The sequence below is a fragment of the Peromyscus californicus genome, unplaced genomic scaffold (assembly GCF_007827085.1).
Source record: "Peromyscus californicus insignis strain IS unplaced genomic scaffold, ASM782708v3 Scaffold_15__1_contigs__length_86483966, whole genome shotgun sequence".
Classification (NCBI taxonomy): domain Eukaryota; kingdom Metazoa; phylum Chordata; class Mammalia; order Rodentia; family Cricetidae; genus Peromyscus; species Peromyscus californicus.
Window position 1 is genome coordinate 58,900,191 of NW_026294447.1, and position 13,502 is coordinate 58,913,692.

The window sequence follows — 13,502 nt, forward strand, 5'->3', positions numbered from 1 at the left end:
CCAACTTACCCCCCAAAAGTAATTTTCTATCCCCAACTTCTTATTAGCGTACAGTAATTGTACATAGTAGTGGGCTCCATTACAACATTTTCCTATATGTATCTGATGTACTTTGATCACATTCATGACCCAATTAGCATCTGTTATCCCACTGATCCCTTCTTTTTCCTCTTTGACCCTTTTTACTTTCTTATCTTGAGTGTGTGTGTGTGTGTGTGTGTGTGTGTGTGTGTGTTTGTCTCTCTGTGTGTGTGCATGATGTAAAAAATTGATACATCCTCTAAATATTCCTTAAAAGTTAAATGTGTATGGTACTTTTATTGTGAAGCAGGAGTACAGAGATATACATGCTGCTCCATGTCAGAGAGCTGATGGTAGTTCATGCCGTAAATTGGAAGAACAAACAGATTATACAGAGAAGAGCAAGGGAGGATATGGAGCGCATTGCCTCCCAACTGTTTTTATGACCAAAGTGTCCATGACCTTCTGAGGTCTGTTGCACGCAGGGATTTGCATGTTTGTCTCTGCAGGGATGAGCACACGGATTTTAGTAATATTCAAGGATCATCCTCTCAGGTTTTTTTTTTTTTTGCATCATAGATTTGATTTTGTTATTAAAAATCAGCAAATGAAAGAATAAACGTGACAGTGTACAAAGCGAGAGAATGGTCTATGCAAGCATGAAAGCATGTGGTGAGGCAAGATCATTATTAATGTATCTTAGGCCCCTTGAAGCTCACGAAGCATGAAGTGGACTGAGAAAGGCTGCCTTTTGGGGTATGGGTAAGTGGGTTGAATAATGACATGGGATAGGCAGGGTTCTTACTTTGGGTCATGATGAGTTCAAGTATTTATATGCTTAAGAAAAACAACGACAAAAAACCAAAAAAAACAAGGTAATAAATACTAAAATGACTAAGAAAATCTCTGTGAGTTCGAGGCCAGCCTGGGCTACCAAGTGAGCTCCAGGAAAAAGGCGCAAAGCTACACAGAGAAACCCTGTCTCAAAAAAAAAAAAAAAAAAAAAAAGAAAGAAAAAGAAAAAGAAAATGGAATTTGAAAGTCATGCATTAATGTTATGACTCTGTCAATGGTGGGTTTTTTTAATCATTGTTGTTGTTGTTTTGAGAGAAGGTCTCACTGTGTAGCCCTGGAACATGGCGTGTAGACCAGACTGGCCTGGACCTCACAGAGATCTACTTAGCTCTGCCTCCTGGGTGCTGGGATTATATGCCACTACATTTGACATTTCTCAATATTTGATTAGCAGCATTGCATGTGTGCTTCCGAATAAATGCAATGAGCTGACTAAAGCATGGTTATGGAATCCAGGTGCCAAGAACAGAGATGCGAATCAGTGATAGGGCCTTTCCTTCGGTATTAGTGGCTTTCTTATTAAAAACATTCACCGAATTGTTTAAGAAATGCATTTATGTTGTCAAGAAATTCAGCCAGATGCTGCTAAGGGATCAATACAGTATCAGTTCTTAAGTGGATATTTACACTGAGATTGGTTCCCGAAAGATATGCTTGAGTGTGAGATGTCTCTATATCGACAGTTCTTATAGACACAGCAGTAAATTGATTATATTGGAAGGCAGGTATTTATTACTGTTAATTAATTGGAAAATTAACAGATAAATGTAGTAAGGAGAGAAGAGTTGAAATTCTCACCCAAGAAGATGACCACAAGTACTTATCATGGGTGATGAATAATTCATCTCCGAAATTCTGGGTTAGTTCAGAGACAGAAATCTGTTGTATTAGCTTTTCTGGGACTATTCCCATGGAGACATCAGCTATCCCAAAAGGTCATATTCTTTGGAGTTTTGTGCTTCATGAATTTTGATTGTTATTACCAAAAATAAAAAAATCAATGGCCAAATTTACACTTTAATTACATAAAGAAACATGAAGAAATTTGCTCAATTTTTAAAGATATGAAAGGAGGCAATCAATATTATTAACACAATTTGTAAATACTGCAGTTCCCAAGTCAGTGGTTCTGGGGAGCTGTCTCCATGCCCAAGATTGGACAGATGGGCAGAAATTGTAACTGGTCCTCTTGCTCTGAGCCAATGATTTGGACCATGGTGCTTGTTGTTGTTATTGTTGTTAGGAGAAGAAATACTATGACTCTATATATTCGGGTTTTTTTCCCTGTTATGGCTGTTTTAAAACTCAGGTTGTTTTAGTTAAGAGAAAATATATAGGTTGTGAAGCATAAATACACAAGTGTGAGGTGCAGGATGAAATAGACATGAAAATCTTCTTAGTGCTCTGCTTGGTACACCCAGCATGTCTTGCACTGCTAGTGCCTTATGCCTTCTCCTCCAGTCCCAGGCTCAGGCTGCCGCCATGCTCTGGCACAAGTGTGGAGGTCGGTGAGTGTAGTCAATGTTCTTGGTTTAGTTCAGGGGCCTTGTCTCTGGACCTTCACTCTAGGGCTGCACGGTGTCCAAGAGACCCAAGAACTATCAACTGTAGTTAAATGCTATTAGGGATTATTAGATACACAGAGAGGTAGAAACCAAATGACTGATGTGATAGAAAATTTCATGTGAGATGAGTCTAGATACAGGATGAGAATATCTCAGCTGTTCTTAGATTTGTGACTAGACCATCCGAGGTTAATATTAGGAAGTTAGTGACTCAAAAATGAACCCAAACAATATAGAAGCAGCTAGAAAACAGAAAGTACTAGTCCTGGATCCATGATGACCAATGGTGTCATATAAATCATACATAATGCACACATGTCAGAAACAGGTCTACATGGAAAAAACTAGTCCATTTCTTCTGTTTTAAAGTGCTTCTGTAGTCAGGCTTATGTAACAGATTTTTTTATGGTTACATATTTTTATTCTATTTTCACTATGGGATTAATGTGAAAAATCAATTCGATAAAATAGATGAAACAACATCCATTCCACAATGCTAATGGGAAGTATATTAATATATATTGAAAATGGGGTAGTCCAAGGGGAAATTAATGGAATGTGCATTTGACCACGTGGCTAATGATGGTCTATATGTCACACAAGTAGTTAGTATTCTCTACCAGTCTCAAGTTTAGAATTGTTCATTTTATTAGAAATGAGAGATATATACTCCATATGATACTAAGGGAAAGCCAAGAAGAAAGGATACATGGTAGGGAGGTCTCAGGTTCATTATCTCTTCTTTGCTCCATACTCAAGAATGACCATACTGTGTGAGTGGAGGGTCATCCAAGGTCAGGAGTGCTGCATTCTGATGAGAATAAGAGTGACACCAATGTGAACTAAAGGCTTCTTGTCTTGCTTTGTGTGGTTTGAGATACCATTTAACAAGTATTTACAGGGTAGTTAATGATGGCCAACTGAATATCAATGGCACAAATAAGGACTGCATAAAAATTTTTATTCATAATGAAAATGTGGAAAGTGTTGTGGATTAATGTAATGAATATGTTAATGTTAGAGAGAATCCATGTATAGATTAGTAATGATAGCACCCATTGGAAGTGGTTGTATATCATAGGGTTTGTAATTATATTAACTGATCAAATAAAAAGTAGAAATTAGTATAGAAAAGAAGATTTAATCCTGGATCACTGATGATGTATAGTGCCATATGAGTCACACACAATGGACTCTGGGTCCAGCTTCTTTCCCAATTTTCTATGTTTGGAATAATTCTGTCAGTAAAATGGAATGTATTTTTTTTTTCAGTTTACATGTTCATTTATTTCCATCCTATTAGTTTGAAAGCATTGTTGTCTGGATGGAAATAACTTTTATACTTTTGTGTGCTCTTTGGCTAGAGATGAGGTAGACAGTATAATTAATAGATAATAGTCAACATTTGGGTCAAGGAAAGTAGCATAAAGAGCCTCCAAATAATGACTTCCTAAATAGCCAACTGAGGGGAGAATGATAAGCAGAACTAAAATAGATTAGCCCATCTTTTTAATGAGCTGTTTTGCTTTGATGTCCTGGGCCTGGATGCTCTGAGCCAGGGGACACATCTTGCCATGGGCTTGAGCTCCATGGTTACATGCATGTGTCAAAAGCACGAAATGGTGCATAATAATATGCTGTGACTGCTTTGACTTTTAAAAAGAATGAAAGTTAACCAGAGAAGCTAAAATATGCCTACGGTAAACATTAGACTGGAAGTCTATATTGCACTGAATTCTTTGTGTATGAACCACCTAGCTTAGTTTACACAATACATCTGAACTCTCTGGAAGCAATGATAAAGAAACATCTTAGTGACTGTTCAAGGGTCTACTTTTTATTACTTTTATTTTTTATCTATGAATGAATCAACAAACTAATGTGAAATAGAGAAAGAGGATCAATTTGATTGTTACCTAAAGTCAACTTCCTATATCTACCACACCAAAGCCATCTAACAGTGACTCAGCATCCACTGATTCTCCTTTACTACCTCTGCCTCTCTACAACCTCCCCTGTCTCTGCTAACTACCATTCAACTCCCAGCTTCCCTGAGGTCAGTTTTCAACATGAATGAGTTCATGTACTTCTTGTCCTTCTGTGCCTGAATTATTTCTCTTTACATTAATATCTGTGGCTTGATCCACAATGTCAATTTTTTTAATAAAAATTAATTTGTGTCCAAATAGAATCTAACAAGGGCTTAAGAGCCTAGTTACTTGACCATGCTCCAGTGTTGGATTCACACATATTTGGGTCACACTAATTTTAGACTCCATATGTTATCTGAGAAAAAAGTTGAGAGAGACACAGGGGTCATCCCAGAGGGAGTGCATTGTTGGATATGAAGAAAATACATTATATACATATATGAAATTCTCGTAGATTTTATATATATATATATATATATATATATATATATATATAAACTTGAAAACTCATAATAATACAGAAAACTGAAAAGAAAAAACTCATCAGAAAGACAACAAATAATTGAATTTAAAATGGTAATTGTACTTTGGTCTCCTTTGAAAGAGAGCAAGGTCAGATGTGCCAAGTATCGTATTCTGAGCTTATGAATCATGTTTGTTGATTTACTTTAATTAATAGCTTAGAATAAAAATAGAAATGCTATAATTAAAAAGGCAAATAAGAACCAGTGTTGGTGGCTGTTGTCAAATGAGCCTTGTAGGGTGAATAAAATATGCCTGGACTCTGGAGTCAAATGCAAAAGAAATATTGTTCATTGTCTCATTAGAAGGTGTCTTCAAGACAGACTTGGCAATATCCAAGGCTCTTGGTCCTGGCCTTTGTGTCAAAATTAGATGAATGAGAACATCAATCACTCAATTAATGAAATACTGTCTAACTATAAAAATACATGTCTTGGCACATTATAATGTGTTAAGAAAACAGTAAGATCCTGATTTAGATGTCTGACTCCCTTACTTGCCCTTCTTTGGCTAAAGATAGTTCAGACTCTATATGGTAAAGCCAGTGTTCTCAGTATATGGAAAGTTTAAAATTCTTTCATTAAAAGAAATAAAAACAAAAATGAAACCTTACACTGTTAAATTAATGAGTGTATAAATGACTCCAAAGCACTTGTTCTCAACCTGTGGGTTGCAACTTTTTCACAAGGGTTACATATCAGATATCCTGTATATCAGATATTTACATTACGATTCCTGACAGTAGCAAAATCACAGTTATGAAGCAGCAATGAACATAATTTTATGGTTGGGGTTCACCACAACATGAGGAACTGTATTAAAGTGTTGCAGCATCAGGAAGGTTGAGAATAACCACTCTAAACCATAGATAAAGTTAAGGGCCAATGGGGAGAGTGCCCAATTCGGTTGTCTTAAATTTTTTTAACCATGTGTTCTTTTTCCCTGCTCTTCCCCATGGTCCCGTGTGAGCTGATGAGATTCTCCGTGGTAAAGTTCTCCATGGTCCATCTCTGTCAGAAACCTGGAGGATGATGTAAGTAATATTTAATAATTAAGTTGCCTGATAATCCAACCAACTGGTAGCTGTTGTATTTGTGTCAAAGGGACACCTGTTCTCACACTCACTGCAGTGCTGTCTACAGGGGCCGAAGTGGGACAGACTTGAGTAGCCATTAGCTGACAAATGGATAAAGAATGTGATAGATGTCATGGGACACTGCTCATCCAAATAAAAGTTAACTGTACCCTAACAAGAGATTGATGTCAGTTGTCATTCCTGATTGATCACCTCCACACTGAGGCCAATTAACAAAAGATAAAGTCTCAAATGGATAGGATTCTACAGACAGATGTTAACCTGTCAAGCATCATGTTTATTTTTGTGAATCAGGCTATTTTATTGATTTACTTTGATTAGTGACTTAGAATAAAGTAAATTCAAATAAAAAGTAGGAGGTTAAAACATGAACCAATGTTGATAGCAGGTATTGAGAGTGGGCCTTACACACTACATGAAACATCTGGACTCTAATAGCCAATAAAAATGTAAGATAGTTCATTTTCTTGGTAGAAGATATCCTCCAGACTGGTGGTTTGCACACTGTGGGTCATGAATCCTTTGGGGATTGAATAACCCATCACAGGGATCACATGCCTGTGAGATGCCTTAGCACAGTAGTTCTCAACTTGTGGGTCACAGCCTCCTATGGGAACACCAATCAGATATCCTGCATGTCAGATATTTACATTACGATTCATAACAATAGCAAAATTACAGTTCTGAAGTAGTAATGAAAGTAATTTTATAAGTGGGGGTCACCACAACATGAAGAACTGAATTAAAAGATTGTAGCATTAGGAAGGTTGAGAACCACTGCTCTAAACGTATTTAAAAATATCTAAGGACCCAGAGGCTGGTACCTGTGTTTATATTTGTTGATTATGCGATTAAAATTAAGCAGTGAAACTATTATTCAATCAATTACTTATGTATTAATCAAATGTAAACATGAAGTATGTCAGGAGCACTTTGATATGTTGTTATAAAAACAGTAAAGCACAGTGGGAAATAAATATAACTCCTATACTACCATCCTCAGCTAACATAGACATTAGATGTTCAAGCCTTGTTTATCATCTAGATATGGGGCTATTTTAAAGTTCTTTTTAAATTAAATTGTTTCTATATATTTTGTTAAGGTAAAAGCATGCTTTATTAAATTAATGAGTGAATAAGTCAATTCAGAAAGCAAAGCTAAAAACCAAAGGTCTATAAAAAGAATGTCCCAGCTTTTCACTTTCTTTATGTTTATCTGCTCTGCTCTGTGTTCTTCCCAATGGAATCATCTGAGCTGGGGCTGGAATTCTCCATGGCTGGTGCTCAGCAGTGCATTTCTCACCAGAATCTGGAAATCCAAGTGAGTAATAGGTATAAACCTTGTTTTGTTGTTCCTGGACAGTTTACTCTCTGCTTCAAAAATACGCAGTGATAGAAGTCTAGTGCACTCCATTTGGGACACTGATGAATATTTTAACTGAGTAACTGATATAATGAAAAGTTGACCTTAGATAACAAAAGGCTGTGGGTATTACATCCCAAATAGCATATTCTTCATATATATATATATATATATATATCATTGACTTCAAGAAACATGTGGGTTTCGCTGGTGGGTTAATGGATTACTAACCAACACTGTAGATAAGAAAGAAGAGCGATTAGCCTGTCCCTGGATCAGTGATCATAACTGCCAGTATATGATGATGAATGACATGTGTCTGAAACTCCGAGGTCCAACATAAATGATAAATGCAGAAGCAAGGGTCTGTGGAGAGAGAGTCATTTTTTTATCCCTTGTTCTGTTCTCTTTTCCCCAGAATTGCTTCTCCTGGGGAGATTTCTGCATATTCCACAGTTACCCAGTCATTAGTCGTATCTCTAGGTTAGATCTTGGGACATGTGTAAGTAGTAGACAAGACAAGTGACTTAGTGATTCAATCAATAAACAAAGTAGAAGTGATAGAAAAAAACAGGTCCAATCCTGGATTGATGATGAACATGGGTGGCATATGAGCCCTTGTCAATGAATATGTGTCTGTAACACTGAGGTCTTATCTGAAGAGACATATATTCTCCATGTTCATATACTCATGCTATTATTGTAACTGGGCCAGTGAACAATTCAAGGAAATATATAATCTATCAAGATAAAGCCAAGATGATGGGTGAAGCATCGTCCAATTGTAAAATACATGATGATATAAGAATGTAGTGATGTACACTGGACACACTGACCTGGTTGGAGAAGTACGTGGGTCTTCACTGTGAGCTTTTGTTTAAGAGTCATGTACTCATTTCAACTGTAGACCACAACTATGTTCTGAGGGAAGGTCACATTTGTTCATTTTCTGAAGAAATGGAATTAATTTTTTAATAATGATTGATAACCGGGCGGTGGTGGCGCATGCCTTTAATCCCAGCACTCGGGAGGCAGAGCCAGGTGGATCTCTGTGAGTTCGAGGCCAGCCTGGGCTACCAAGTGAGTTCCAGGAAAGGCGCAAAGCTACACAGAGAAACCCTGTCTCGAAAAACCAAAAAAAAAAAAAAAAAAAGATTGATAAATGAATGACCATGTGAAGGATGATACGGACTGTTCCACTATCTCAGCTGTGTTATGTTTTACCCCACGCTTCACAGAGAGGATGCTCTTGGGAAGACTACATGTGGATGTTCTCCTGAAGAGTGGCATATTCTTCCATGGTGAGTGGCTTGTGGCTTGCTTCTCTGTGCTAGAATGTGGGACAAATGTAACAGCCAATGTTGTCTTTGTCAGGGTCTCTTTGAAAAATGGCATTTTATTTATTTTTTTTACCTATTTCCTACCATCAAAGGTGCCAACCTTGCCAATTTTAATATCAATTTGACAGAAACTTGGTAGTAATTTTTCCATGCATATGGCACCGAGGACAGTCATGGAGTAACTTACTTTTTCTAATGGAAAAATTCAGAGGTGTGTGTTATTCGTCCTTATGGATATTAATGTTATGCTTTGTTATTCATGTATATTTCTTCATGACCTAGTTTGTATTACTGTCAGGTGATGGCCAGTCAAAACCAAGGTTGACAACTGTTGCATGTGAGCCCTTTGCAATCAATACTCATTAGTATTAAATATTAAAATATACAATATAAAATATTAAATATATTAAAATATACAATAAGGAAAATGAATATTCATATAAATTGAAATAAACAATAAATTAACCCATTGTTTCATCCACTTTGAATAACCCAAACAACAGTTGATCATTGCTCTTGACCTATGACAAGACTGAAGTATATACTGTGAAGAGAAATATAAATAAATATCTCAAAAACTAAAAGACATAGTAGTGATATAAGGGAAAGGCTGGATATATGGACCAGGGGAATGGATGTCTCACTAATTGCCTTTATGGTCTTACATGAGTTCTGCTTTGATGGAGACTTGGCAGCAGAGACCTGAGAAAAATAGCTGCAGAGTTCTCTTTCTCCTTTAGGTGCTGGACTGAAACGTGAAGTTTGTTAAACTTCATGTATCTTATTAACAGACATGATGTGGAATATGGCTACTTTTCGGTCTTGAGCCTCACACAAGTCACTTACCAAAGAGTCACAGATTCAAATGAAAAATGATTGGACAGAAAATGATAAACTCTTAAGGGCTTGTGTTTTTATGTTTTTGTGATCCATGTTTTTCTATTTTCTTATAAGTAAGTGGCATTGCAAGGTCAATGTTCATATTGAGAGGTCACAGGGTCACCTTTTGGTTTGTTCTACCTCACTCAATATGACAGGTTAGATGTGCCATGACTTTGATGCCCAACACAAAACAAACACAATCTGATTTTTCTGTAATAATCACCCACTAGTCACACTTTGGAGTGCTGATATTTTCCTTGGGTTCAATATAATTAGATTTAGGGTGTTTTTTTTTTTTTACCATAAGTGAAAAATTGTTCAATTACAAAAATACCTAATGAGATTGTCAACACTGTACTAGATTATGAGCAGACTGGTGATTATAGTTCCTATAGACCTATAGTATCATATTTGGAGAAGTGATAAGCACATACATAAGTCAATCACCTTGATTTGATCAAATTTATGCAGTAAATAACAAACTAATCTACAGTAATGTGTATGTTTCTTACATGTTGGCCACAAATTTAAAGAAAAGCATTGGGCAAACAAAACAATTTTCTACACTGATGTTATTATTATGTACCATATACATGTGTTTAATTTGCATTCTACAACCTATAAATTGATGGTTAAATAGTAATTAATACAAAACTCAAAATTTTTATGTTTATCTAGTATAAAACAGTCAGATAAATAGAAATAAGTAAAGGGGACTGATAAATGACAAATGTCAGCACCTGAGTGTCAGATGATAGGACCAGATGTCTGGAACTTGGAAGTCCAACCCAAAGTTAAGTGGATAATCAAAGTTAGGAAAAGTTCTGTCGTATTTCAGCCTCTGCTGTGTGTTGCGCTCACTAGAATGAGCATTCCTAAGGGAATCTCGCCGTCTTCCATGCTCACCAGCTGACCTATTGCCTATCTGTGTTAGGACTTAGAGCCTAAGTGAGTGCTAGTTGATAGTATTGACATGATTTAGGTGGCTTGCCAAAAGTTAGTCACTTCATTATCTAACAGTGAGAAGCATGGGGCAGTGGGATGGCTCAACACTAAAGCCTGATGACCTTAGCTGGATACTTAGAACCCGAAAGTTCTCCTAGTACTTCCTCAGCTCTCTTCCCCAACACAGACAAATAAGTGTTTAAAAATTAATGTGCAATATTATTTCATTAGCTCAAAAGTGATAGATGAAACAAATTAAAGTATCATGAATTAGAACACTGAATTGGACATGCCTGTACAAAACCAAGGCTTATCACTGAAGGAGAATTGATGTGAGCTTCCAGCCTCTCTCAGTGTTCATGGAGAATAATGGAGATTTCCATTGTTAATAGTAAATACATGATTAAATAAACAGTCAATATTAAAGTGAATGGATGATTGATGAACAGAATCAGTTTAAGTCCAGAGAGATACTCATCTGTCAGTCTCCGAGGTCCATCTGGCAGATGTGTGCTTCATGTTCACATATTTCATGTTTTAATTTAATTCCTTCAATATCACTCCAAAAACAAAAATAGAAAAATATAAAGAAAAAGAGAAAAGAGGGAATATTCGTCCAATTATAAAAATGATGACTAAGGTAAAAATCCCTGTGGATTTACACCAATGTACTAATTCCAAAAAGAAGCAGGGATCATGTTGATCATAATGTTGTATAAAGATGGGATAGAGGAACTTACAGATAATGTCTATCTTCTTATTTAGTTTGAACTAGGTCACTTTGTAAAAGATAATATGAATAATTTCTAAATTATGATGTAACATCAAAGTAGTTCAATGTAAGAAAACATCAAAGAAAAATGGAGGGGAGCATTAATGTGGTCAACACACCCCGAGAAATGATTTCAAATGGACTGACAGATTTCTCCAAGTACAGCAGACTAGAGCGACAGTGCTGTGTAGAGCTGAGGAGAGACATGAGCAGCAGGGTTCTGCTGTTGGAGGCTGCTATCTGCATAAGTGTCATGAAATTACAGATTTCCAAGAAACCCACTGTTAATATGATACTGGGAGAAGTAATGTATGCTGACTGTAAAAGGCAAACTGTCTACAATATTGAAGAGATTGTGCCACTGATTCCTTAAATCTGTACAATTTGGAGGGTAATTAACACAATTTCAATATATTCGTGATATATGAGTTCATCATAAATAATCAAGGATTCAATATAGATGTTAGAAAACGGGCTCACTCTGAAAGTAATGATACATTATGAGAGCATTTGATTGATGATTGATGAATTAAAGAATAATAGAAAGTGAAGGCCAGGATATATGGCAGTCTCTTGTGCCAAGTTAGAGATGCTAGTCTAACCAAAAAAGGTCAGCAGTTGTGCTAAAATATTATCACAAGAACATAACAGTGGTAGCAAAATAGAGGAGGAATTCCATAAGAATTAAAGGTATGGAAATAGTAAACCATATGTAATACAAAGTAGTAAAGAAAATTATTGGTCATAAATCTATCTGACTCTATATAAATTAACTCTGAAGAAGAGGGCCAAAAAAAAAAGAAAAGAAAAAAATGGACAAAGAAAAAGGGACATGCAAAAAAATAAAATACAAAAGGTAACAGCAATTAAGGAAGTCTAAAATTTATATGAGATTCTCTGAATTCTCCAACACAGATATATTGAAAAGACACTGAAGATTAGATACTGAGGAAGAATTCAAGGGAAGAAATATCAGTCCCTAGAACCAGGTGGCAGACAGCTGCAGCAATGGTCCTCCTGTGGGCACCTGTGGACAGGTGAGGAGGGTCTCGAGGAAAGCCTCATGGTTTACGTGGGGTAAGGCAAACAGTGAACTTGCTGCTGTCTGGAAGAGCAGCTGGTGAGGTGTCCCAGAGCAGAGTAGCCTCCTCTAGTGTGGCCTCCCGAGTGTGCCACACTGACCAGTGAGTGAGCCCATCCCCAGGGCTCCAGAGAGAGCACCCAACCCGGGACCGATGATGAGATCTGGTGGAGTCTGAGTGTTTCTCGATGACAGCCATTTTATCTGAAATCTGAGGTCAGACACAGAGCCATGGCCCTTGGTCCGCCTCAGGTGCTCTCCTAGAGGCTGGGGGCGGACAGAGAGAGCAGGACCAGTCCTGTGGACCAGACTGACGTCCATTGGCCAAGGAAACATGGCTGGCAGCTAGGCAGAGTCGGGGACAAGTGGTTGGGACTTTGACAGATCTGGGAATGGAAAACAAAAATCTCAGCCTGGAGTATCCACAGGTCTTGGGCAGAGATGGGGGGAGATGAGCTGCTGACCTAGTGCAGGACAGCACAGTTGTCTAAGAAAAGGGCCAGTCATTTTTCCTTGACAATGGCAAGAATTTAGTGTGCCCTGCCCTGGAAGAGCAACAGTAGCAGCCTAGGTAAAGCAGAGGGCACAGAGTGATGTCCTACAGACTCTCAACTTTTTCTCTCCCTTCTCTGCTCTGTACCCTCCAGAAGAGCCCACAACTCATGGTGCAAACATTCAGACTTCGAGACCATCTCCACGCCCCCTAACAGACACACACAGGAACTCTGCATGTCCTGGGGGCATCGAGAGTGCTCAGAGCCCTGTAGACTGAGAGCCAACCATCTGATCTTCTTCTGTGACCAGATTATAGGTATGTGCACTGGCCTTAAGGTATTTTGCATTAGTAGAGTCCAAACAGTAATCACTTATGACTGGTTTTGAGGGCATCCTGTTATGGATCACCACACAGAACAGTCTCTCATTCTGTGCTCAGACTGTTCCCTGCACCACCTCAGAAGTGCAGCCCTGAAACTGGCCAGGGAGAGAGGGGACCCATCCACGACCGATGATGAGATCTGGTGGCATGTGAGTGATACTCGATGAACGCCAAGTATCCAGAAATCTGAGGTCATTCCTTCCCGATGCCCGCCTTCACGTGCTAAGCTGTGGATGGAGGCCCATAGGCATA

At 37.7% G+C, this 13,502-nt stretch overlaps 1 long non-coding RNA gene, 3 other non-coding genes and 3 pseudogenes across 4 annotated transcripts in view; all 7 read left to right on the forward strand.

Annotated features, from left to right (window-relative positions):
- Positions 1-1,036: 1,036 nt before the first annotated feature.
- LOC128110940 (uncharacterized) overlaps positions 1,037-13,502 on the forward strand; it is a 36,483-nt gene continuing 24,017 nt past the window's right edge. The window contains exons 1-4 of the long non-coding RNA XR_008218417.1: positions 1,037-7,311; positions 8,592-8,654; positions 12,208-12,329; positions 13,021-13,184. This is a non-coding gene — a long non-coding RNA (uncharacterized LOC128110940). The remainder of the gene's footprint in view (positions 7,312-8,591; positions 8,655-12,207; positions 12,330-13,020; positions 13,185-13,502) is intronic.
- Positions 2,708-2,775, forward strand: LOC128111349 (uncharacterized; annotated as a pseudogene).
- Positions 3,589-3,646, forward strand: LOC128111352 (uncharacterized; annotated as a pseudogene).
- On the forward strand, positions 7,625-7,691 carry LOC128111333 (uncharacterized; annotated as a pseudogene).
- On the forward strand, positions 7,937-8,008 carry LOC128111327 (small nucleolar RNA SNORD113/SNORD114 family). The gene has a single exon (XR_008218587.1). It is a non-coding gene; the product is annotated as a small nucleolar RNA SNORD113/SNORD114 family (small nucleolar RNA).
- LOC128111332 (small nucleolar RNA SNORD113/SNORD114 family) lies at positions 12,521-12,595 on the forward strand. Its single transcript, XR_008218591.1, has one exon. It is a non-coding gene; the product is annotated as a small nucleolar RNA SNORD113/SNORD114 family (small nucleolar RNA).
- Positions 13,373-13,447, forward strand: LOC128111324 (small nucleolar RNA SNORD113/SNORD114 family). The gene has a single exon (XR_008218584.1). It is a non-coding gene; the product is annotated as a small nucleolar RNA SNORD113/SNORD114 family (small nucleolar RNA).